General features: G+C 42.5%; 1 protein-coding gene across 4 annotated transcripts in view; it reads left to right on the top strand.

Moving 5' to 3' along the window:
* The window catches only part of SUGCT (succinyl-CoA:glutarate-CoA transferase), an 806,341-nt gene that overhangs the window by 561,074 nt on the left and 223,273 nt on the right, over positions 1-21,994 (top strand). Inside the window, exon 13 of one of the 4 annotated variants that reach the window (XR_003516605.2) lies at positions 19,685-19,798. The exons of the other annotated variants lie outside the window; for them this stretch is intronic. The gene's annotated coding sequence lies outside the window, so the exon portion shown is untranslated. The remainder of the gene's footprint in view (positions 1-19,684; positions 19,799-21,994) is intronic. 4 annotated transcript variants of the gene reach the window in all.

The raw sequence follows: 21,994 nt of genomic DNA, 5'->3' as shown, positions 1-21,994 counted from the left end.
CTTTGCTACTTAAAGCAAGTCACTGTAGATCCTCACTAAGGATACCATATATAAAAATAACCCTTAGTGGTACTGAAGAGTTAAGTTTTCAGATCTGAGAGGATTTAAATCAAGACACCTCAGAAATTTTGTTTACTTCAGACCATTGCCTGTAAGTTGATTCTAACTATTGAAAACCAATAACTACATATGTATCTCTAGTGGAAAACAATGACTGTGCTTTCCTGGTTTCAGTGACAATCCTCCTGTGCTACTTAAAAAAAAAAAAAAAGCCAAGTAAATTCTTATTTCTTACGTTTTACCAATTTTTGAAAATCATGTCTTACTTCAGGTTTTTCATAGTTATTCCATCAGATTATCTCAAAAAATATTTTTCTTCCTGTTTTTAGTTGCCTTTTATATACTTAAGACAACAAATATATTGCTACTTTATTATACCTCTGCTCTGTAGTCACATTGTGTGTTTCTTTTTTTTTTTTTAATTTTGTTTATTTGACGGAGAGAGACACAGTGAGAGAGGGAACATAAGCAAGGGGAGTGGGGAGAGGGAGAAGCAGACTCCCGGCTAAGCAGGGAGCCTGATGTGGGGCTCGATCCCAGGACCCTGGGATCATCACCTGAGCTGAAGGCAGATGCTTAACAACTGAGCCACCCAGGCGCCCCACATTGTGTATTTCTTGTAAACCACTTCATTCTTTTGCTAGAAGCCATTCTTGGAGATTTCCACTGGTTTCTGTGTTTTAATTTTGACCAGTTGTTTTCTAGGCCTGTTGCAAAGCTAACATCCCGAGAATTATTTTCAAAGGACTCTTGAATTGCTTTCAACATTATATGCCGCTGATGTCTTTCCTTTTGGACTTTTTATTCCTATTTTGTTAGAGTACTACTTGACATCTCCTCTTAGATGTCTAATAAATATCTCAAATTTAACTGATCCTCCCTCTAGACCTGCTCTGCCCAAAGCCTTCTTCATCTTTCTTCGTGGCGGCTCCATGCTTCAGTTGCCCAGGCCAAAATTCCTGAAACCACACTTGACTCTTTCTCTCACACTCCATGTCTAATCCAACAGGAAATGCTTTAGCTTTCCTGCCAAAATACGTCAGAATTCAACCAGACCTCTGCTGTGACCATGTGGATCATTGAAGTGGTAGGCATAGAATTGTAATGACCAAAGGACTTTGTTATCATTAACAAACTGGAACACTTAGGCAGAGATAGCTAGCCTAGGAACATGTCTTGGTTCCTTCTGTTTTGAAATCCGCCCCTTCCCCGCCCCCCCCCCCCAAAAAAAACCCTTGGTGGCACTCGGTAGCTATTTTTAAATAATTTAGGGACTGTCAAATAGTCAGAAATAGTAAGAAGTGATTGTTGAGTTCATGTCATCTATTCCTTGTATAGCAACTTACAGTTTATAGAGCACTTTACATCATTATGTCATGGGATCTTCATACTCTTTCTAGGTAGCTATTTTTAATCACTGTTTTGCAGATGGAGAAACTGAGGCTCGGAGTCTAAATGATTTGGTCTCAACCCACTCACGGGGATGACATCAGAATTAAAGTCTGATTTTTGTGTTTTTAAATCTTATTTAAATGTATTTAAATCTTAAAGCTTTCTACTGCTGTGCTTCTGTCTTCTGGGAGGCATAATTAGGGTCAGTGGTCTGAACTTAGACGTTTTCACTAAGCCAAGATGGATACCCTCGTCCATGGAGCTGTCCAACCCTGGACTGTGTCCCAGAGCTGGCCGGTTTTCTCTCTGTGGTGGTGTTAGGTGGAGGCAGACCCTCCCCTCCCAGCCCACCAACCCCTGCTACCTCCACCACCTCTCCCACCCTGGCCAGGGATACTGTGGGAATCCCATATTGGTTAGGTAGCTTTTGGGGATGGCTTCCACACATTCTTTCAGAGATGAATTTCTGTTATTTATAAAGGCCTATGAACATGTCTGCTTCTATAGGAACCTATACGTCGGAGATACTGCCAGGCCTCTTGTATTCTAATTTTTTAAAAAATATTTTATTTATTTATTTTGAAAGAGAGAGAGTGAGCATGAGGGGGAATGGGCAGAGGCAGAGGTAGAGGAAGAAGCAGTTTCCCCACTGAGCAGGGAGCCCGATGCTGGGCTTGATCCCAGGACCCTGAGATCATGACCCGAGCATAAGGCAGGTAGACGCTTAACCGACTGAGCCACACAGGTGACGCTGTATTCTCATTTTAATAGAACTGCTTTTTATTAAATTATTGAATCAGCTGAATTATTAGTCATGACTGCTTCTGCCTTGTCAATTAATTCTTTAATATTTAACATTTGTCTTATCTTCTTCCATCCTATAGTAGGCCAATATATCCACAATGGAAGCTAAAGAAGTTCCCTGACAAATAGCTGAAAATATATTCTGTATTTCGCGTTGCCAAATGATATTCATCCATTAATTTTTCTTCATTCGGGGTACTTAAACATTTTATATTAAAACCTAGATGGAGCAAATCATTCTGACACTTTTACTACTTATTGTTTTTGTGTTGACCAGTTTTTATGCATTGGTGATAAATGGCCTTTCCATTGGGTGTATGACTTTTGTTCTGAAATTTTTGATGGATATGAGAACATATTTTCATGTCATGGGTTTTAAAGTCTGATAGAGAAGGAAGACTTATTTTATTTCTACAATCATACCTGAAATAGGTCTTACCTTTTCTTTCACAGATTTTGTCAACCAGGCAAAGCCTTTTTAAAATCCTTTTCCTCACATTCGTTTGTGTTTTATCACCAGGCTAATGATTTTTTTCTTAAAGATTTATTTATTTGAGAGAGAGAGAGAGAGAGAGAGAGCATGAGCATGAGCAGGGGGGAAGAGCAGACTCCCGGCTGAGCAGGGAGCCCGATGCGGGTCTCAATCCGAGGATCCTAGGACCCTGAGATCATGACCTGAGCCAAAAGCAGATGCTCAACCAACTGAGCCACCCAGGTGTCCCTAATGATTGATTTTAAAGTCAGTGTCGGAGACCTACCTTTACTCCAACCAGCTGTCTTCTTCTTGGGCATTGACACTTAATGGATGCCATGGGCTCATCTTTCAGAATGGAGAAATGCTTTTCTCCTTTCCTTTTCATTAACAGTCATGAGACAGACAGGTATTGCAGACAGTGGCTTGATGTGTAACTTTAATAGATGAATATTAGAGTATTTTGGAGAGTAACAAGTCAAAGACATTTGAATGATTTTAGCCAATGTGGGGTACAGATGAAAGAAGAGGAAAAAACCCTGATGTTACAGTTGAGGACGAAGTAGTATGACTTTATTGGATTAAAACATTTGGTTTTGAAAAAAAAAAGAAGTCTTAAATGAAGAAGCGGGGCCCCGTGTCAAAAGAATATTTCCCATTAGTAGACTTGTCATACTTTATATGATTTTTTTTTGCTATATTACTTCCAATTCAGCTTTCAAGGTTGTCCACAAAGTTTTCACTTTTTCTTTTAAAGATTTTATTTGCTTATTTGACAGAGAGCGGGAAAGAGAGTGAGAGAAAGCAGAAGTAGGGGGAGCAGCAGAGGTAGAGGGAATAGCAGGCTTCCTGCTGAGCAGGGAGCCTGACGCAGGGCTCGATCCCAGGACCCTGAGATCATGACCTGAGTTGAAGGCAGATGCTTAACCCAGGGGCACCCAAGCGCCCCACGATTTTTCACTTCTGATTCTAAGCTTACATAGTAACAACTGAATTATTGGGTGCCCTTCCTCTATATTTTACCTTTTCAATGAATAAGAATCTGACTCCTACAAATTTGTTTGGTACTGTCAGGAGAAAGACATGGCCAGTGCCCAATTTCCATACTCCTAGGATCACAGGAATGGTGCAGTGGATGAATATTCCCCTCTCTGAATAAGGCTGGCTGGCATTCAAACAGTAGCGTATGGAAGCCTGTACCACAGCTAAGATGTCACCGTGCCCATCCCCTTCCCAGCTCTGTGCTCTGTGACATCTCCTTGGCAGCCTGAGATCCCTTACTGGGAGTATTTATACCATGGGAACCAGCAAATATTACAAATCAGAACTCTTCCCTGACCCCAAAGAGCTGGTTGGTAAACATTTACCAGCGCAACCCTCGTTGGACGCGCTCAATTTATGTGACTTTGCTCAAGATATTTGACCTCTCTGAGCCTATTTTCCGTCTCTGCAGAGTGTGGGAAGCTAGTACCTACCTCACAAGATTTTTGAAAAAATTTACACGAGATAACTTAGATGGCGTGGGACTTCATTAATGGCTATTCAAATGACGTTAATGATAAAAATAAAAGATTTCAAACACAAATAGATAGTTGGTAGTAATTTACAGGGCTGCCTTACTCACTGTTAGCTAAGTAGCAAGAGGAGCAAGGTTACAAAATACTGGGGAGAAACTTGTAGTTTTAGGTGGACAGAGTCTCCGTGAGCTCTTTCTCTTATCAGTCTTTAAACTTTTTGATTTAATTCAGCATCTATTTTCAGTATACATCATATGGCAAACCACTATGGTAAGTATAGTGAGGAGTATGTTTTGTATTTTGCAGTCTGTTTCCTTTAGCTATTCTGAAACAGTAAAACAGTCCTAGAAGTAAGCACCAACAATTTATCATGTGTTTTTATTCATTCTATCTTCTAAAACATTTCTATTATATTTTCTTATTTATATATGTAATACATATTATATGTATTACAACCTGTTTATTATCATAACAGGTTGAGGAATAAATGGGAAGCAAGAAATTGAAGATACACAAGGAAGCCAGCAATGATAGCCCAGGGAATGCAATAGAAAGAACACTGTGAACAGGGAGTTTTCCATGTTTATTAATTTGTTTTTTTCATTTCTTTCTCCTTATAAGGATCAGGGATAAAAATGGGCTAGTGTGGATACTCTTAGCGTCAGCTGGGGATGCTAAGCTGCATTTTGCTGCCTGGCTTGTAGTTTGAGAGGACAGAGGCTCAACGGTGGAGTGGGTGGACATAGGTACCTAAGGAGAAGGAACTAGGCTGTCTCTGGAGCCTTTGCCTACACAGCAAAGAGCAGCGAAGCTGGTCTTGGCCTGCAAGCCAGCCTTGAGGCTGTTCAGAAGGGGGCAGAGTGAGGTTTCCTGACATATGGAGCAGTTGGAGAAATTTGGAGATAAAAGGAAGAAGGGTGTTTCAATAGCTTGAGGAGAAGGTAACAAGCAAGAGAAAATCAGAGATGCAGGATGTGAAATGAAATGATGGAACTTTCCATCTTAATGTAGACCATCTGGTCATCTTATCTTTAAAGCAGTGATTTCTCAGACATTTTTCATCTTATATCACGATGACCATATGTCCCAGATTTCCTAGGATGGGCCAGATGTCAAATATTTTTGCCATTGTTAAACCATTGGTCCCAAATCAGGATTGGAAAATATGATCACTATTCTTACATCCTCCTCTCCCAACTTTTGTTTACCTTTGTCACATTCAGTTTCCAAGCAGTTAACACCACCAAGCAGTTGTTCAAAGCAGTGGTTCCCAAATCTGACTGTGTATCTCTTTGTTAAAATGCTGGTTCCTTGGTACCTGCCCCACAGTCATAGACCTGCAAATTTAGGTTCATTAGGATCTGGAAGCTACTCAGATGTCTGTCTGTATTTTTTAACAAGTATCCTATGTGGTCTTGAGGCAGCTGGATTATGGACAGGTTTTTAGAACCTTCAGACCAGTCAACACCATTCACACCTTCCTCTGAGCACTGCAGAGCCTCTTACAACAGGGCTTCTCATACAGGGGGTCCTTTGACTTCTGGAATCTTTGAACTCCCGAAATTTTAATTCTAATTTTGGGAGTATGGGTCGATAAGCAATTTCCCGGGAGAGGACCGCAGCTATAACCAGTTCTCAATGGAGTTAATGGCCAAGAAAGGTTGCCAACCCAGGAGTACAAGATCATTCAGAAAATAGAAGGTACTTTCTTCAATGACCTTAGACTTAACTGCCCTCATGTTTTGTTTTGCTTTGTTTTGTTCATCTTCTAATTAATCATATCTAATTACTGATCTAATAGGAGTGTCTTTTCTGGGTCTAAGGAAAACACACACGTGTGTACACACACACACACACACACACACACACACACACACCAGCGACTTATTCTAAAACAATGATTCTTCTTGCAGACAAGTATTTTCGAATTTATCAGCCAATAACGTTTATTTGTGTGTGTGTGTGTGTGTGTGTGTGTGTGTGTGTGTGTGTGTGTGTGTTGAGGGTGATGACTTGTTGGGTGGGGCGATCCGGTCACCTAATTTAACCTCCCTGTTTCCTCGGTCATCCCTGGCCAGCCCTCCTTTGCTCATCAGCTTTCCCTGTGTATCCATTGAAACAGGTTACAGATCTGTGATCCAGTGAAATCCTGTCTGTTTGAAACCTTGGGGTTAATATTCTCCAGCTGTGTTGCATCAGCTCTAGGGAGACTTCTTCCCTGACAAGCATTTGTGTTTTAAGGAGCCAAGCAATAGACTGGAAACTTAAGGGCTATGAGTTCTAACTCTGGGTCTGCCCTGACACAGCGTGTGACCTTGGGCAATTCATTTGATCTCTGTCCAAACTCTCTGATGCTCGATAACAGGATTTTCTAGAAATCTCCCTGCCAATAAGGACATATGGAACCACTCTTTGCTTCCACAAGGGAAGGCTACACTTCATTATCCTTCAGGCTTTTAACTCTCTTTCTCCATTTGCCCGCTTCCCCATGCCAGGGACTCCTGAGTCTTACTGTGGCTCTTTTCCCAAGTCTTAGAAACTTTCTTATTTTTCTTTCCAAAAATGCGTCAGCCATGCTCCTCTATTTCAGCCCGCCCCAGGATGCCAAACTTTGTCCCCAGATACATACCCCACAAAACGAAATTGCCCAGGCAGCCTTGAAACAGTGTGGGTTTTGGGGAGCTGGATGCCGCCCTGGATTTCACGTGGCTACTGTACATGTACGTACAGTGAGCTGAGCCTCCTCATCCCCTGCATTCTACAAAGGACCATTTATTGCTTTATGAGCCTCCACAAATCATTTTTATCCTCCCTCTACTTTTTAACATCTCCTTTTATAGAAAATGATTAAGTTAATAAATTTTATTAAAAGCGATACAATTCCAAGAATTTTTTTTTTTTTGGTAGAAACTATGCACTATTTCAGCTTTTGGACTTTGTTAGAAGATCATTTACTCCGATAATATGTGTCTTTTAAGTTTTGGGAACACACACATGCACACACACACATTCCACTGTGTAATCTAGAGTTTTGCGGGGCGGCAGAGGAGAAAATGATATTGTAGGGAACTTTGAGATTCCTGATAATGGCTCTCCTTTGAGAATACAGTTGGAGCAGTAGAATTGCAAATTTTTCTTTTTTGCTGATAACTTGCTCTGCCTCCTGCCTCAGGATACCATACTCCTCTACACACTGGGTTTTGATGTTTGAGTCACCTTCTTTCTTTTTTTTAAATATTTTATTTATTTATTTGAGAGAGAGAATGAGATACAGAAAGCATGAGAGGGGGTAGGGTCAGAGGGAGAAGCAGACTCCCTGCTGAGCAGCGAGCCTGATGCAGGACTCGATCCCAGGAGCCTGGGATCATGACCTGAGCCAAAGGCAGTCGCTTAACCAACTGAGCCACCCAGGCGCCCTGAGTCACCTTATTTCTGCCAATGATAATTAAAGATCCTTGGACCAAAATACTAAAAAAACAGGGTCAGCATGTGGTTTGAAGGAAATCAATCAAATGGATTTGAGTTCCCCAGTGAGTGGAGTAACTTTGTTGTGTGTTTTAAGTCAGACACCCTCTGACTCGGAGTGGTAATGGTGGTTACTCTTCTGGGATGGAGAACCTTCCTTCCCCTGGGTGCCCCTCATTCTCCCCTCTCAGTCTGAGGCTGCCCCAGAGCCCCCCACCTTGATGTGTCTCCCCAGTAGCTTCCTTCTGCTGTGGCCCAACCTCTTTCCCTGTCCAGTGAGACCTCTTTGGGGTAATTGCCAACCGGGAGATTACTTGACAATCTAATATCTACATATTATTTCATTGCCAAGGACGTATATTAAAGTAACAATATTAGTTAACATTATTGACTCTGTGCTAAGACTTTTTACAGTACTTTACATGTAACTTTGCACTTTATCATCACAATAATCCTGTGAGGTCTTTTATACACCCATTATCTATATGAAGAGCAAAAAAGTGTTAAGGTAATTTGCCTAGACTCAATGCGTAAAGGCAGTCTGATTGGAGACCTTGTGTGCATAACTAATGTGCTCCCTCTTTTGTATTTCCTTATTTATTTATTTATTTATTAATTAAGCTCTGTGCCCAATGTTGGGCTTGAACTCAAGACCCCGAGGTCAAGAGTCACGTGGTCAATGGACTGAGCCAGCCAGGCATTCCTGAATGTGCTCTGTCTTTGAAAAATAGATGCACTGTTATATGTGGCTTTAAAACTGGGCTGGGAGCGCCCAGTCACAAGAAGAGCTGCTCTATGGGGGACAGGAAAGGGGACAGTGGAGGAAGCAGGGAGATAGGGCTCTGTCCCCCCTCTTTCTCCTCTCTCTCTCTCTCTTTCTCTCTCTCTCTCACACACACCACACGCACTTGCACACACACCAAGCTGAATAGATATTCTTTTATCTGTTTTCACAATGGACTTCCAAGTCATGTTTCTTTTGAAGAGTTTCTGTCAAATACAAACAAGCTTTGAAAAAGACTGCTTTCTACCATCCCACTAATCACAGCACAGTCTTTATCTTTTCCCCCCTGATCTGGAGATGCTAATGTAACTCAGATGGTAGCTGAGGTCACCCCTTGTCTCTGAGGTCACCCTGTCTTTTGAGATTTAAATAAAATTGTCTCTAGCCCCCATTTCCTATCTCCTGCAAGGTTCCAATGCCATCCCCCAGATTGCTGCACGTTCTTGAACCTGTTTTCGTGGGCAGTGTTTCCCGGTTAAACTCTTGACCTCACTGTGTCTTACCTCCCACAGCTGCCTTTTCCTCTGTGTTCCTTGCTGACCTGCAGGGGAGCTCAATCCTTTTTCCTCAACTTGCCCCCGCACTTCATCCGCAGTTCACTCCCACAAGGAACTGTTCCATAATGAAGACCTGCAGGCCACAGGGGACGGTTTATATCCCAGCAAAACATTTAAGTGGAATATTAAGCCTCCTTGTTCTTAAACCATGTTAAGTCACTTTGCCACCAGGAATTTCTAATTGACTGCATTCCTGTGCCCAGCAGATCCAGGCCTTCTCACTCTCAGTTCCTTCTCCCCTCCCTTTCCCTCCCCCCTCCTCCCCCCTCCTCCCCTTCCTTCCCCCCTCCTCCCCACTCCTCCCCTTCCCTCCCCCCTCCTCCCCCTTCCCTGGCCCTCCTCCCCCTCCCTTTTCCCCACCTCCCCTCTCCTCCTCCTCCACCGCCTCCCCCTCCCTCCTGCTCACTCCTCCTCCTTGCCATCCCTCAACTCAAAATCCCTCTGTATTTCCCCAGCTAGGTTTTCCTTCCTGCCTCTTCTTGACCATGTCTCCCAGAACCTCACCTTTTCTACCCTGAGCAATGAGCATTACGGTATTTTCATAGACAAAGATCCTCTTCTCTCCAGAGAAACTGTGGTGCACGCAGTTGAGAGGGTCTACCCCCAGCTCCATGAACATGGGGTAGCCCTGTTGGAGGGATGGAACCAGCGGATTAGCAGGCCAGACCCGAGGCTGACTCCACCCCTCGCTGAAGAAGAGTCAGGGGCCTGCGTAAAGGGTGGGTAAATGATTTGTCTTTTTCCTGAGCAATTAATACAGAGTTATAAGTTACTAAGCAGATGCTCTGCATCAGGCACTGCGCTAAGCACCTCCCATTTTTCATCTAATCGAAATCTCACACTGTGTTAAGTACATATTTCTGTTTCCTTTTAACTAGTGACAGAGGTGAAGCACCTTGCCCCAAGTTCACAGTTAGGAAGTAGTGCAGCCTGCCTTGGGCCCAGCTCTGACATTCCCCACTCTTAACCACAGTAAGACGCTGTTCAACCCCCTGGCGGTCAAGAGCATACCTTCTTTTCCTGAATGTTTTCAGTCCACCTTCTGGCATCCCTTGGTCCCTACGGAAAGTTCCTTAGACTCCATGGCTTTTTCCTGCCTCCTGAGAGACTCTGAGGGATGCAACTATTTTCGGCTCCCTTCTGGGAATATGTGCTTTTTCCAGTATACAGCAAAGAACTGAGCTTATCTGCAAGTCATGTTAACTGTATATTTAGATATCTGTATCTCTAAATGAAATGTGCTAAGTAAATTTTTTTTTTTTAACAATAATGACAGAGCTCGTAGGGAAAGGGCCCAGAGAGTCATGGGCCTAAATCCTGGATTTACATCCTGTGCATCCCATGGCAAGTTGTTAATCTTCCTGTAGCTTCCATTTCTGTGTCACATACGCAATAATACCTCCTTCCCTGCCGTAGTGCTTGACCTGCAAGAAATGCTTTAGAAATATTAGTCTCTTTCCTTTTATATTTCTAGTTGGAATTCTCATATGGGCATATGTACTCAGTATTTGCTCAAAATACCAAGTGATTTCAACACTGAAAGTTGAAGGAAGGTGATATGTGAATCTGTTCTATTTTTTCAGTTTTCCTTAACTTTTTATAGGCCTTTTTCCTATAAAAAAAATGAAAATAGAGGTATTTCTAAATGCCGACAAGAGGAGGCCTGTGATCCAGGTCCTACTTTTGGGGAAGACTGAAAGGCAGACAGACAAAAAGGAGGAGGTGGTTGGGCACCCCAGGAGGTGAAGCTGCCTTTGTAGGGGGCGGGGTTGGCTGGCAGGACAGCTCTCAGACTGGACTGCCTGGAGGAGCTGAGGATGGTTATCACATTCTCACATGGAAATGTGTGGCCTGCCTTCATTTGAATATAGTGGTTTACTGACTATTTGGGATTTTTATGTGATTGACATTTACTATATTGAGTGATTCTAGTTCCAAATTAACAGTAGCTGTTTTGTTATTTAAATGGGCTCATTCATAGCAACAATGTCCGCAATAGCCAAACTGTGGAAGGAGCCGAGATGCCCTTCCACAGATGAATGGATAAAGAAGATGTGGTCCATAAATACAATGCAATATTACTCAGCCATCAGAAAAGACGAGTACCCACCATTTGCATCAACATGGATGGAACTGGAGGGTATTATGCTAACTTAAATAAGTCAAGCAGAGAAAGACAATTATCATATGGTTTCACTTATTTGTGAAACATAAGGAATAGCATGGAGGACATTAGGAGAAGGAAGGGAAAAAGGAAGGGGGGGAAGTCAGAGAGGGAGATGAACCATGAGAGAAAACTGAGGGTTCTAGAGGGGAGGGGGGGGATGGGTTAGCCCAGTGATGGGTATTGAGGAGGGCATGTATTGCATGTAGCACTGGGTGTTATACCCAAACAATGAATCGTGGATCACTACATCAAAAACAAATGAAGTACTGTATGGTGACTAACATAACATAATAAAAAATAAAATAAAATAAATGGGCTCACTCAGATGCAAGGTACTCACCACAGCTGAGTTGGGTGGTTAGCACCCATCCAAGGATCTGATAATGATCTTCTCTCAATAACCGTGAACACAAATTATCTATACCGTACTTGTCTAGAACCATCGATCAGGAAGATAGGATTCAGTCATTGGACTGTGCTATTGAATTTTTCTTTACATTGGTGGTTCCTGTGAGACATCTGCTGGGGTGGGCACACCCAAGGGGGCCTGTCATCCTCAATGCAGAGATGTCATCTGGCCGGCAATCCTGCTCCTGCTCAACATCAATAACTACCAACTAAAAGGAGACCCGTGTCTGAGATAAAGTGTTCATTCTCCCTTCAGGTTCTAAATTATCTCGGGGAAGTGAACAGTAGTAAAACATGTGAAACTTGCTCTCTGTTTATGCCCACCTACTGCATTGGTTCTCAAACCTCACTCCCCAGCACGACTCACAGATTCCTACGTGCCACCCCCTATAGTTTCTGATTGAGTTAACTTGGGATGGAATCCAAGAATCTTGACTTTTCAAGAACGTCTATTTTCTTGTTAAGTTTTTTTTTTAATTCCAGGATAGTTAACCTACAGTGTTAGGTTAGTTTCAGGTGCACAATATAGTGATTCAATGATTGTATACATTACTCAGTGCTCATCATGATGAACTGTACTCTTAATCCCCATCACCTATTCTTCTTGAGTATTTCTGTACAGAAAGTGCCTGTCTTTCAATTAGCTATGTTACAGACAATCAGTACACGCACCTAGCTGCTGCTTCTCCTTTTCTACCTCTGAAATACCTCTGTTCTTCTGCCTTTTCTTCCCTCTGCCCAATCCCATGTGGTTTCTTTATAAAAAGTTGTTTTATAAATATTGTTGGGTTTCCATGGGCTCTGAAGTGGAAGAAGGAACTGCAGGGATAATTAGCATAGATCATTTTTATGCAGGGATCTCAGTAAGTCTGATTTGCCTAAGCAGTGACTGCATTCCTGTCCACAGCTCTGTTTACTCTGCTTGGTCGGAGAGGATTCCATTGCAGGTGGCAGAATTGATTACAGAATCTTTCTGCTGTCCTCCTAGAAGCCTGCCACCATCTCTGCAGGAAACTGATGATAAAGAAGCTATTGCTACCAGAGTTCTGCTTCCTCTGCTGCACTAGGAAAGCAACAGTGGCTGCTAAGCCAGGAAGAGCCTAATTCAGGAACAACACAATCTCTGGCAGAAAGGGGGATGCTCTATACTCTGCTTCTCTCTCCATGTGACTCACTATTCGAAATCCAAATTTCATGTAAGTTCCTCTGATTGGTAGAAACTAAGTCTTGCCTGAAACCCTAGTTACAAGAGTGTCTTGGAGTTGTGTTTTTTTTTTTTCCCCCAAATTTTAACTCTCCAATCTCTTGCTAACTAGAAGGGAGCTAGAATAGATCTTGGACCAATATATTCCCAGCATCTGCTAATTCCCTTGCAGCTTGAATGTTTTCACTTCGTTTTATTATATTTTCAGAAGTGTCATCATTTAAAAGTTAATTTGGGTCCTAGAATTCTGCGAATACTTTATTATAGTCATTGTTTCTGTGAGGGGGAAAGAAACATTTCCAAGATCAAAAAACATTCTTATCAATATATTTTTAGGTTAAAGCTCTTTTAACGTGCAGACTGCCTGTTTGGAGAAGCTTTCTTGTTACATATATGTATATGCATATGTATAGGTGTCTCTGTATATGTGTGTCCTATTAATGCAAATGACTTTGACCTAGTACATATGCTATAATTGCTATTGACAGTCATAGTGGTCAACTGGAAACCCTGCCAGATTCTGAAGTGTCATAATAATTATAGTAGACAGCATTTATTGAGCCCTGACTTTGTACCAGGAACCATGCTAGATATGTTCTTCTATTTAAATTCTTAAAATTCTGTGAGTTAGGTATCAAAAAGGAAACAGAAACAGAGAGATTAAGTAATTTGCCAATGATCCATAGCTGGTAAATGGCACAGCCGGGACTCGAATCTAGTATTCAAATCATCTAACAAAATTCATATTAGTATAATTTTAGTATAGGTGTTTTATTTTAATCTAATACCAGATGGCATAATTTGGTCCTTCTCCATCTCTTTCTGCTTCTTCGCTGGTGCATGTATATGTGTGTGAGTTCAGTTTTGGCCATGTTAAATTTGAGGTCCTACCCGGGGAGATGGGGGCATTCTTTTATCTCCCCATCTTTGTTTAGAATGAGATTTAAGATAAAAAGTTTATTCAGCTACAGTTCCAAAAGAAATACTAACCCACATTTGTCCAACTGGTGAGCAGGAAAGGAGAATGTATAGGTTCACAGCTCATCGGAAAGTAGAGCACTTGTGATACTTCACCATCTGGTGGTCAGAAACTCAAGTGAGCCATCTGGGCACTAACTAAGCAAAGACCATGTTATTGAGGTACCTTCTTACTTAGCTGAGAATTCTGTTATAACTTGGCCATTAGCCAGTTCCAAGGACTGCTGGCTCGCTGTCATGTGCAAGTAGAATTCTCAGCTCCTGCTCTAACCCATGCAGATCTTAGCATATCTGCCAATCGTGTGCATTCCCGCATGCCACTGTTCCTGATCCTGCACCACTCTGCTGCGAACCATTTCCACGGAGACCGTTTAGGACCCTTCTAGTCATACCCAATCCTATTTTGCACTCTTGACAACTTGCCCTTTCTAAATTCTGTCCTCCCATGACTTCTGGAGGTGCACACCCCCTTCTAGTTTTCCTCCTGCCCCTTTAGTCTTCCTTCTCAGACACCTCCTTAGAAGTTCCTCTTGTTTTGTTGGTCCCTAAAATTTAGTTATATATGAGGGTTCTGTTCCTGGCCTTTTGGGTTCAATCAGGTGCTCTCAGCAAGTCTTAGTAACTTCTGACTCCTAACTTCATCCGCAAGGAAGAGGGATGATTAAGTGGGATCAAGGGCAATGACATTTATTAGATCCAGATGCAGGGAATTCTCTCTCTCTATATCTCATGATTATTACCCTTATACAATCCCTCTCTTCCTCCCATGAAACTGGGAGTGATGTGGATTTGGGGCCATTACTGCTAGGGAAATACCTTATCCCAAGAATTCCTTGGTGCCTGGATTAGATGGTTTCTACTGCAGACCATGGGAAAGGTCCCTGCTTTGTCCTCTTGTTTACTTCAGTCTGCTTTTCCTTTGACACAGTTTTCCTTGACATTGGCGTGGTCAGGTACAGAGAACTGAGACTTGTGTTTCAGTTTAGGGCAAATGGACTAAACAGCCTTCTCAGCCTACTTGAAAGGTTGTAGATCCTTTGTATCTGCCTCTGGCCTTAGAGCATGGGTGGTCCAGCCTCACTTGCCAGGGTACTTTCCATAGTGGTGAAGGTACAGTGGTGAAGTGTTACAGTGGTAAAGCATATGCTTTGACCTGGTCTTCGTTCTTGACCTCTGAGCTTGTATTTCCTTGGGGAATTTGTGCTGGGAGCTTGAGGGTGAAGGGTAGAGCTTTGGGAATTCCTTGGCAAAACAAAATTTAGGGTTTTGGTTTCTGAATATCTCTTAATAGATTTCCATCATAGTCATCCCTAAGAAGACCTACTTCTCATTCTATATATTCTTCTTTTACTTCTAAATAGAGCTCAGCTACCGTGTACGTGTTGACTGTTCCAATATTCTTATCTTTAGTCGAATTGTCTCTACTGTATGCCAGATACCTATAATCCTCTGTCATCTGGAAATTCTTCCTTGGATGCCCCCCAGGATCTTAAACATGTGCCAACTAACCTCAGACGTTTCCTTCTCTCACCCCCTGAATTTGCCCTTCCTCCTCTGGCTCAGCAATAACAGGCACTCCAGTCAGAAACAAACCTGGCTGTCTCTTAGCCTCCACATCCAGCCTGGCATTAAGTTAGATGGAGAGAACATTGAAAGTAGCTCCTTTGGATCTGCCTCTCTTCTTCACTCTTGCTGCCACTGCCTTACGTAGGCCTTTGTCATTTCTCACATGTTTTATCACAGTCCCAAGAGGTCTTCCCCTTCCTGTCACGTCACCACCTTACAGCCCCCGGGTATACATGGGATGGAGTCACCTGCTTTAGTTTTTCAGAACAAGACCCGAAGCCCCCATCTTGCTCCCCTGTGGTCAGCTCTGTCCTTTCTCTGCCTGTGCTGTGTTCAACAGCACAGCATCCTGTCCCAGCGTGTGTGCGCTTCCCCCATTTCCCAGGGAAATGGGAGCTTGACCACTGCTCCCTCTGCCCCTGGTGTCCTCACCCCGAGGATACTACTGCTCAAGCTACTTCCTCCTTTCTTTCCAGCCTCTCTGCTTGGGACTTGGTCCTTCCGGATCATCACTTAGCACCTTTTCCTTTTCTCTATCATAGTACTTGCCTCCTCATGTTATAATTTTCCATTTGCTATTCTGTTTACTCGTCTTCTGCTAAACTGTGATAGCCATAAGATGAGGAGCTAGGCCTTTTTCATGTTTGCCTAAGCCCAGCCAAACACACAGCTTGGCACTTACTAAGCATAATTTATGTAGTTTAAATCAATGAATGATATATTTATCTGGAAAAAGAACTTGTGTGCCACCCCTCAGGTTACATATTATCTAAACATTTTAGCTCATCATTTGAAATCAGAAGGTCTCGCATCTAGAGAATAAGTAATAAATCAAGAGCGGAGAGAAAATTCTCTCTTCCTAAGTATCATTAGAGTGGTCAGGGAGAGCCTCACAGAGGAAGACCTTTGAGGATAGCCTTAGAGGTAGACTCAATTTGCCAGAGACACAAGAAGCAGAGGAGCTTTTAAGTTATAGCTGTCAAGATGATGTGTATGGGCTGGTGCCTGGCTGGTTCAGTCAGTGGGGCATGTGACTCTTGATCTCAGGGTTGTGAGTTCAAGCCCCACACTGGGCATGGAGCCTACTTAAAAAAAAAAAAGATGGTGTTTGTCAACCTCCACTAATGCTGTATGGCTGGAATAGGAGGTAGGAGTGTCACAGGAGGTGGGGGTCAATTTTGAAGGACCTTGAGAAGGAGAGTGTGTCATCTGAGGCCACAGAGTCTGTTAGTAACTAATCTGAGAATTGAGTTATTTGAGAATGAGCCAGGAAAGGGATTTGTTCAAAATCAGTGATCAGAGTTAAAGATGGCCTCATCCATCAGATTATATATCATGAACTATCAATCTTGTGAATCTGTATTATATATTTCATCCAAATATAAAATTTGCGTTACATGTTAAATATCAAGGGACAAAAATACTCATGACCCTTTAAAAGATCTGTCAATCCATAAGGCAGAGCTCCATTTGTGAACTGCAGAGTTAGAATGGAAAGCTGCAGTTTCTGAAGAAACATCTCCGTTTTTGAGGCCAATTTCAGTGGGTGGGGCGAAGCAAAACCCAGCATTTCCAGAGAAGAAAGGTTTCAGGGGTAGCTGGCTTATATTTCTCCTAACTTTTGACTTCCTTCTTCCCTTTTTTTTTTTTTAAGATTTTATGTATTTATTTATTTATTTGAGAGAGAGAGCACACACAAGCATGGGGAGGGTCAGAGAGAGAAGCGGGCTCCCTGCTGAGCAAGGAGCCCAATGTGGGGCTCGATCCCAGGACCCCGGGATCATGACCTGAGCCAAAAGCAGATGCTTAACTGACTGAGCCACCCAGGCGCCCCTGACTTCCTGCTTCTTGATTGAAGCCTACACGTAGGCAGAGAATGCCCCTTACCTCCCCTGTCAATTAGCTAGCACGGTCCTCCACTCTGTGCCTGCTGACACTTCTCTACCCACTTCCTCTGTGCCTTCAGGAAACCACTTCTGTGTCACAGCTCCTTCATTGCACCTGCTCCTGCAGGGACTGTTCCTTCTCCCAAACCCAGAGTCCTTGGATACCAGTCACCTACCAAGTCCCATGGAAGGAGGAGGCCCCTGTCTGGCTCCCTGTTGGTTCCCGGGAAGCAGGGAAGTAGATCTTTTCCTTGTTTCTCTCCTGCTTCTTCAATTCACACTCAGACACCTTCTATCCATTCATAGCTGCTTGACCCAATATCCAAGAACCGTGATACTATTTCTTAGGAAAGAGTAAGTACAAAACAAGGACAAGCAGACGCTAGAATTAGCAGGCTTCTGATTGTCACAGCATTTGTAGGAATAACACGGGGCCTTGGGTGCTGTCTTTCTCTTGTTCTCGCTTCCTCTCTTAAACAGAGATGAGGGCCCTTGTGACATGAGCACAGTGAAAGTTAGAATAGCCGAGACAGGAAAGAACATGTTTTTGAGTACCTGCTCTATGCCAAGAACTTTCTGAACCCTCATGACTGAAAGATAATAAGATACACGTTCTGTCCCCGAAGAGCTCTCAGTTTAGTAGAGAGGGTAAATTTGTAACAAATACAAAGTTTTATAATAGAGTACACACAGGATTCTGAGCTAACAGAATGGGAATTGGTTAACCAGTGATTCTGTGTGTGTGTGTGTGTGTGTGTGTGTGTGTGTGTGTGTGTGTGTGTAGAGAGAGAGAGAGGCAGAGAGAATCTCATTTGTTCCATATGAAAATCCTATGAGATAGTTATTAATATCTCTGTTTTATACATTAGAAGGTTGAAACTTGCAGTGGCTGTGTAATTTGACCCAGGTCATGTAGTAGATGCCTCACTGGACGTTCACCCCAAAGTCCCAAGTTCTTTTCTTTCACTCCACTGCCTCCTGTCTCCATACCCCGGTGTTGTAGGATGATAGAAAAGAACAACTGGATGACAGCAGCCAACAGTATTTGTTATCACGAGCACTGTATTGTAAAGATGTGTTGCATAGCCTTACTCTGGTTGGTTCTGGGTTTCTCTCAGCATTCTTTCTTTCTTTTTTTTTTTTTTATAAAGATTTTATTTATTTATTTGTCAGACAGAGGGAGAGCAGAAGCAGGGGGAACTGTAGTCAGAGGTAGTAGCTGAGCAAGGAGCCCGACGTGGGGCTCGATCCCAGGATCCTAACAAGAAACTGATTGGCCTTCAACATGTACTCCTGATTTATGTTTACTAACACCTTTCTTCCTAACTTTGGCTGTATGGTTATGGATTTTGAACCTGATATGCACCCAGATGAGAGTTAAGATTACCATGGGACCTTGGTTGTCCCTGTCACCAAATGTTTAGGTTTAGTTTTACAAATTCAACATTTGAGAGTTTGTTTTTCATCACCAGAGACCTAAATCAGCAGATGCCCCACAAGGTGTGAAAAGAGCCCTTTCGTGATCTGAAATGCTGTGCCTGGATTGGATTGGGATAACTGTGGTAGGGATTGTAATCAGGAAGGGAACACCACAGATTTCTCAGATCAGATCCTTCCTGTGGATGCCCATCTCTCCTGAGACATAAGACCAGTTCCATCTCAAAAGCCTACATGGAGTATGACAGATAGAGTGAGAAGACCACGGAGTTGAGGTTCCCTTGATCATTGAGAGCCCCCCCCACCCCGCCCACTTCTCTAGGAAAATAAAGGTCTACTTTGTTGCTGCACAGATTTTAACATTCTTCTCTGAGCACCTGGAGTCATCCCCCATATCTATACTCACCTTTGACTTTTAACCCAGCTTGGTTTTTGAAGTTACTCCATTCTTTCTTTGGACTCTGACCTTACCCCCTGGAGACACTCCGAGGCCCAGAGTGCTCTCTGTTTTACTGGAATGCCAGCTCCATGGATGTGGGGCCTCATTTCCCACAGTGTCTCCACAGCCTAGGATAGTGTCTTATGTAATATGTGTGGCATAAATTTGGCCCTACTAGACACTCAGGTTGACCCATTCTTGTTTGAGATTGTTTTCCTCCTAAGATGGAAGTTCTGCTCCAGTCTTGGTCATATGGCATCCCAGCAAAAGCCTTTAAAAGTTTTTTTTCCACTTTTATTGAGATATAATTGCCACATAACATTGTATAAGTTTCAAGTGTACAACATAAAAATTTGATATGTGTATAAATTGTGAAATTGTTACACCAGTAGGTTTAGTAGATGGTGTTAACTAAATATAGTTACAATGTTTGTCCTTGTGATGAGAACTTTTAAGATCTACTCTTAACACCTTTCAAATATACAAAACAGTATTGTGAACTATAGTCATGTTTTATATTACATCTCTAGGACTTATTTATGTTACAGCTGGCAGTTTGTACCTTTGACCCCCTTCATCCAGTTCTCCCACCTCCTACCCACTGTTCCTGACAACCAGAAATCTGACCTGTTTCTAGGAGTTTGGTGTTTGAGATTCCACAAGTAAGTGTGATCAAACTTGTCTTTCTCTGTCTGACATATCTCACTTAGCATAATGCCCTCAAGGTCCATCTCTATTGTCACAAATGGCAGGATTTCCGTCTTTTTTATGGCTGGATAGTTTTCCATTATATATATAATAGGCTAATGTGAAGAATTCTGTGATGAACAAGAGGGTGCAGATCTCTTCAAGACAGTGATTTTGTTACCTTTGGACAAATACCCGGGAGTGGGATTGCTGGATCGTATGGTAGTTCTATTTTTAATTTTTGAGGATTCTTCATACTGTTTTTCATAGGGCTGCACTAATTTATACTCCCACCGGTGGTGCACCAGGGTTCTCTTCTCTCTAATCCTCACCAACATTTATTATCGCTTTTCTTTTTGCTGATGGCCATTCTGATAGGTGTGACATGATATTTTATTGTGGTTTTGATTTGTATTTCCCTGATGATGGTGATATTGAACACCTTTTCGTGTCCCCATTGGCCATTCAAATGTCTTCTTTGCAAAATGACTTGAAATACTCCTTAGCTTGCCTTTTGCTGGAAGATGAGAATTGTGCTCTTTTATGCCAGGCATGAAGCTCATGGCTAGTAAGTGCCAGACTTTCTTATCTGAATCACCTACCTCTGAGTCTTCTAAGCAGTCTGTGATCACTGTTCGGGCATCTGTCCTTCCACGCTTTTCATTTCCTAATCAACCTCACTCAGCATGACAGTAACCTGGGCAGACATGAAAAAGGGAATATGGAGCCGCCCCACCAATTTCCTTCTTGACTTTCCTGCCCTTCTCTGCCCGAGCAAGAAGAAAAAGAGTAAGTGATAGAGCAGTTTTCCATACAGAATGGGCAAAATCCTATTCATTCACTTAAAAAACATTAATGAGTATGAACTCTATGTCGGTCACACACATTTTTTAAAATATAATTTATTTTTCTCCTTATTTTAGACAGGGTTTTTAAGCCTATTAAAGTTTGCCCGCAATGAATCGACAGGTAGACGAGTGTTTATATGAAGTCTATTGTCCATGTGTATGTCACGGCATCTGCACCTTCAACCAGAAAAAAGATAGCTTTTAGCAGGTGCTTGGTCGAAAATCAGGCAATCAGAACTTGTCTTTGAAAATTAGAAGAGCTAAAGAACCAGCTCTCACTTAGCTACAGTGAAATGTAATTCAAAAGATATAAAGGCTCCTCAACAGAGTTATAGAGGTCTACAAAAGGTTCATTTCCCCTGTGAGGAATGTAGCATGTGATTTTCTGCATATCTTCTGCTTTTGCATAAGTATGCACATAAATTTAGAAGTTATATTCTTTTGGGAGTACTAGCCCTGAATCAGATATTCATCAGACCCCGGCATTACTACAGCCCTTGCTTCATAGTATTCTTTCCAGTTCTTTATTATAGCAAATCTATCATCTTCTGCAGTGGCAGACTTAATTTACCTCCTCTTCATCATGATAAAGATGAAATTTTTAACTATGAAAATCAGAGACTTTCATGCAAAATCAAGGAAAAGAAAAGAATTACTTTTATCCCAAGTTTTTTCCTGCATTTGAGATGGTGGAGTGGGTACACATGAGTGTACCTCCCCATCCATTTGGGATGCAGAAAATTAAAAAAAAAAGAACATTACAAAAATGGAGAGTTTCATTACTACAGCAGATTTTTTTTTTGAAGATTTTATTTATTTATTTGACAGAGAGGTAGCGAGAGCAGGAACACAAGCAGGGGGAGTGGGAGAGGGAGAAGCAGGCTTCCCGCCGAGCAGGGAGCCCGATGCAGGGCTCGATCCCAGGATCCCGGGATCATGACCTGAGCCGAAGGCAGACGTCCAACAACTGAGCCACCCAGGCGCCCCCTAAAGCAGAATTTAAAATAAAAGCCTCTGATGAACAAAAAGAGAATGAAAATCCACACGGCAGGGAGGAGTGAACTGAAATACACGGGGTGTTGAAACTGGAAAGTGGGGGCAGGGTTAGCCGTCCAGGCCCCACAAGGGACTCAATGTACCCACCATGTGAGTCACAGGGGCCTGGGCCAGGCCCTCCTTGATGTCAGCGCCCAGGTTAGAATGACCTGGCAGAGCTACTCGTTTATTCCAGGGGATTTTCCAATAATGCCTCCATCTGTAATGCACTGACTGGAACTTGGGCTCCCCATTGGGCAAAGGCCCAAACTGCTAGTGTAAGACCTT

Source organism: Zalophus californianus, chromosome 12 (assembly GCF_009762305.2).
Source record: "Zalophus californianus isolate mZalCal1 chromosome 12, mZalCal1.pri.v2, whole genome shotgun sequence".
In the NCBI taxonomy this organism is placed as follows: domain Eukaryota; kingdom Metazoa; phylum Chordata; class Mammalia; order Carnivora; family Otariidae; genus Zalophus; species Zalophus californianus.
Note: the sequence above shows the minus strand (reverse complement) of the source record. Positions and strands in the feature narration are given on the sequence as shown.